Genomic DNA, 5,616 nt, shown 5'->3' with positions numbered 1-5,616 from the left:
GTCGTACACAAGACGATTCGTCACCGGATTTGTTTATTAATTTAGATTTAGATTTTTTTATTCAGGTAAAGGTACATTCATTGAGTTACATACATAATGTTGCATTTAAAGATAGAAATAGTATATACAATACCTAAAGCCACTAGTACGCATAGCGTTTCGGGCAAGGTGAGGGGAAAAACAAGACTAAAACTTAATAGTAATTGAGCTTAAAGTATAAATTGTGTTATTTCCAGGGACACATTCTAAATAAGAACATAAGAACATAAGAACAAAGGTAACTGCAGAAGGCCTATTGGCCCATACGAGGCAGCTCCTATTTATAACCACCCAATCCCACTCATATACTTGTCCAACCCGTGCTTGAAACAATCGAGGGACCCCACTGAAATATATAAAAAAAAGTTTCAAAAACTGTTGGCATTCTTTCTAAGATCAGATATTATGTACCCCGCCCTGCCCTGGTGACTCTCTATTACTCCCTCATCTATCCATATCTCAACTATGGTATTTGTGCTTGGGGTTCTACTACCCAAAATCATTTACGTCCTCTAATTACTCAACACAAAGCTGCTATTAGGACAATATCCAACTCTAGCCTCAGACATCACTCGGTACCCCTACTCAAATCTCTGAATATGTTAGATATTAAGTCATTGCACATTCTCTCATGTGTATTATACATATATAAAACGCTGAACTGTAATGCCAATCCTGACCTCAAAATATTCATTGAAGGTTGTAACAGAACCCATGAGCACCACACCAGAAATAAATACAGTTTTGATATTCCTAGAGTACGACTTAATCATACTAGAAATGCTCTTCAAATCAAGGGACCCAGAATGTGGAATGACCTTCCCAACCATGTTAAAGACAGTACCTCTCTCAACCAGTTTAAGATAAAAACGAAGCACTACCTAATAAATTCCCTGTAACCTACCTTACCCCTCTGTTGTCAACCCATGTATGTTTTTTTGTTTTTTTCAAAAAGTCTACCCCCCTCTACTTCAAATTTTGAAGTAGAAGGGGGGGGGGGTAGAAATAGCCTGAGCTACTCTATCCCTTTAAGATGTATTTCTTTCTTATCTCAATAAACATACTTGAACTTGAATTGAACCACCCCATACTCATCCTTTAATTATTTATTATTATTAATTTATAATTATTTTTATTATATATCCCTCGACATAGAGGTGTGAGAGACCTGTACACACACACACATTTTTTTATTTACACAGGTAGGTGTAAACATGCTAGTTATTAGATAAGGTAAAATACACAAATTATTTATTTATTCATTTATTTATATACAAGAAGGTACATTGGGTTTGCGAGAATACATGTAGGTAAATTCTAGCAGAATTAATAAAATGATAACAGATACATTGCAAGAAAAAAAAATGAGATGAGAGAGATTAATAAGTACTGTATATTAAAGCACATTGGTATATTAAATGTATTACTTTATATAACGAGGGTTAGGCTGCTATACTTTATCAATAAAGTAGAGTCAAATAAGTTTTATTATCAACCTAAAAATGTAAATAAAATGATGAGGCATCCAATGTGCAGCGATACTTCTCCATGAGATCAGTACCAATTATAAGGGGGGACCGTTCCTCAGGGAGTACCTGTAGCTGGTTTTCAATGTAGGTGTCGCCTCCCATGTGGATCCGAACCGTTTTGGGTGGGTTGTTTTCCAAACCAATGCTTTCCAGGAACAAGCTTGAAATGCCGGTTTCATGTGAACCTGTATCAACCAGTATCTTATCGGTTACTGTATTTTGTGCTTTATGTGGTAACTTCATTCTTATATAAGACTGTTTCGAAGAGGCCAATCCAAATCCTTTATATTTATGGGGTCTTAGTTTCTTAAAGTAGAGCGATGATTTATTACTGTGAATCTACTGTATTACGTGGTACTCTGTCATTAATGGGAAACTAAAATTGAAATTTGGGATTGGATCGTGGTCGTAGTAATTGTCCATTTCCGGAGGAAAAATGTCTACTCTTGCGGTCAATTCATTGCCGTTTTGTAACTGTATCTTAACATTGTTTACTGTACTCAAAATGACGTCTTTTAATTCGCTAAAAAGACCTATTTTAGTGGAGTAGGTCTCGGACACCATCTTATCTAATCCTAGTTCTACTGCTTCTCGGTGTTCTATAAAATTCATTGTCGCCCCGCTGTCAACGAACATAGTAGAGGGTTTCCCGTTGATTTTCACTTGGAGGTGATTATGGTCCTCCAGAGCAACCTCCTCCATACCCTCTAGTGACGGGGGATCACACATTATAGGCTGATGAAGGAAGTATATTGTCAGCACCTCGCCATTGTCGCTGATCTCATAGCACGTGTCTTCGAGTTTTGGTCTTTTTCTGTGGCTATTGTGCTCATCCAGGAGCCTTTTGGATCCGCCTACGACTCTTTCCATGCCAGTAGCCATGACTGAGGAGAGTGGAGGGGGACTGGAGCTGAAGCTCGACCCCTCGTCCATACTCTCGACTTATATTGGGTCTCTGTCTCAGACTCGAACTTTACAATATATCTTAGATCCATCATAATATAGTCATGTACATCTTTTAGATTTAACTTTAAATGGCGGTTTTGTATTTATAAACAAATATTGTGTGGTAAATACACAAGTAAATACACCAGTAAATTATATTTTGTATTATAATAATAATTAAAAATTTTGAGAAGAGCGGGAAAATATTAATAATGTGCGCCGTGTTCGGAGACTGGACCAAGTACGAGAAGGTGCAGCCCCGCTGGACGGGGAACAAGGCATATAAACTGCTTTATGCAGGTGCCGACATATATGGGAACCTTACTAACTTTACTTAGCTCAACCTAACACAACCCAGCCAAATACAGTCTAACCTAAGCTAATACATCCAGGCATAACAATATACAAAAAAGGTTTTAACCAAGAAAACCTGGTCGTATGGTCGTATTTAACCTGGTCGTATTCCAGGGAACATGAGATTAAGGATTTGCTCGAAACGCTACGTGTACTAGTGGCAGTACAAGAATGTAAGAACTCTTGTATATATATAAATAATAACAAAATAATAAATAATAAGAGAAAATGAGATTGTTGGAATGGTCTGGTGTGGTAAGCGACCACAACAAGACCTCTGAAGAGTCAACTAACACAACACTTAATACCTTCCGCTTCATCCGTCATGTCCGCGGCCTGAAGAGACTGTAAAATTTGTCGCCTGAGGAGATTGTAGGGTCTATGGCCTGAAGAGACTATAGGGACCCCATCCCTTCGCTATTTCCCGGTATCGGGCAGCCGGGGCGCATCCGATCCCACGATCGTCGTCGCCCCTAAATCAACACAACAACAATACAACACTTGTACCCCCTATTAGACTATTTTACAGGAACTTCTTCTCGACAGCTCATAAAACGGAGGAAAGTGTCCTGAAAGATATTGTTAATAGGAACGTTATCCCTACAGACAAAAATCAGAAAATACTATTGACGATTTACTATAAAACCAAAAAAACGCCAACCAACTCATGAGAAACTCTCCAGACACAAAGCAGAACGCCTTGAAGGAGACCAACGTCGTCTATGCCTTCAAATGCCCACTTGGGGACTGTAAGCCCCAAAGAACTCAGTATATAGGCAGGACAACATCTCTTTCCAGGCGATTAACAATATATAAGCAACAGGGCTCCATTAAGGAACATATAATCTCTTCCCACAACCAGACCATCACCAGAGAAGTGCTGCCAATCTGCTGTATGGTGTTTATTAATCTTGTTTATCTGTATCTATTGCTACCCAGTCTCCCAATCTTTATGCACCCAATCTGAGCATCTTTACCATCGTGATCATTGCTGTCTTATATGTGCTGTCAATCTGCTGTATGGTGTCTATTAATCTTGTTTAAATTACTAATCAAGCTGTCAATGTAATCAATCAGAGCTTTAATATAACAATGTGCTTTAATATACTTACTAAGCTCTCTCATCTCATTTTTCTCTTGCAATGTATTTGTTATCATTTATCAATTCTGATAGAAATTACCTACTTAAAATTATCTGTTAGATTAAGGACCTGCCCGAAACGCTGCGCGTACTAGTGGCTTTACAAGATTGCAAATACTGTACTATTCAATGTATTCTCACAAACCCAATGTACCTTCTTGTATATATATAAATAAATAAAATAAATAAATAAAAAAGTCTTAACAAACAACACAGAAATCATCGATAAATAGAGCAATAGCAGGCGGCTCGACATCTGCGAGGCACTACACATCAAAAAGTCAACACTAGCAATCAACAGCCAATTAATGCACAACTATAGAAATAAATAAATTATTATTATTAATAATAATAATAATAATATAATAATAATAACGAATAGTATAATGATAAGCAATAATTTTAATGAATCAAATAGCTAATTAAGGTGAATGATAAATAATTAGTGACTAGTGCATAACAATAAAGTATTAAAGAATAATTATAATGAATAATCATTATAAGGATAAAGTATTAAATCAATTACAATTAATAGTTACATCTATAATTAGTAATTGAAAGTTGCATTATTTGAATTTACACTAATTACAATTCATGGTAATATTTCTTAGCTATCTGCAGGCTTATCACTTTGGGGGTTCCGGCAGAGCACCCCCGAAGATACCACAAATGCTTAGCAAGCTAGAACAAATGTCCCCTGAGCCTGCCTGTGTGTCATCCCTTGGAATGAAAACAGGGGATGCAGAGGATCCCGGGAGGAGGGTGGGCGTTTTGTAAGTGAGGCAGCTGCGAGCAGAGCGAGAACAGGGGTCGCCCAGTCTGCGGGCAAGGCTTATATAAACACTGGCTCATTGCACGCGCAACTTGGGCGGTTAGACACATCTCTCAGACGTACGTTTTCCCACAGAAAACCCACCGCTTTTAGGGGAAAAAGCAGTGTTCTTATTCTACCCACTTCAAGACTCCGAACCAATATAGAGGCATCAAGAGGAAGTATATGGGCCAATAGGTCCTTTGCAGTTACTTCCATTCCTATGCTCTCATATCCAACTAATACCCATTGTTTCGTGTTCTGTCTTCTATTTGTCACAAATTTGTTCACCTCATCCAAAATTGTTGCACCATATCACCTCACCCAAGTACGAGTATATGTAAGACGGATAAGCTGTTTAGTGTTAGTACTGTATTAGTAAAACTCTGTTTAGTGTTTTCAGGTTACAGTTGTGTGTGTAAACTAAATTCTTTGAAAATGTAATAAGTTATTACGAAACGCGTTCAAGCATCGCGTCAGACTAGAAACAAAAATGAATTTTGGAGAATTGATTTTTCAATTACCATCGACAGTAAGAAGAAATATAAGAAATATTGAGAAAATTCGTGTTAGAATTATTAATCTCACTTTTTCGGTCATATTTAACAACATATGTTTACAAGAAAGACTGCTACCAAAGTATACTAATAAATATATATTTATATATTATATAAACCTTGCACACTGTTGAAAACTTACAGAGACACTTACCAGCCAGCCCCTTGCAAGCACTCTAGGTAAATACACGGCGGGTCGTCGGTAATCCTGTGTGGTCTTCAGGTCTCCATGTGGGTCCC

This window comes from Procambarus clarkii, chromosome 13 (genome assembly GCF_040958095.1).
Source record: "Procambarus clarkii isolate CNS0578487 chromosome 13, FALCON_Pclarkii_2.0, whole genome shotgun sequence".
In the NCBI taxonomy this organism is placed as follows: Eukaryota; Metazoa; Arthropoda; class Malacostraca; order Decapoda; family Cambaridae; genus Procambarus; species Procambarus clarkii.
The sequence above is the reverse complement of the archived record's forward strand: the minus strand, read 5'-3'. Positions refer to the sequence as shown.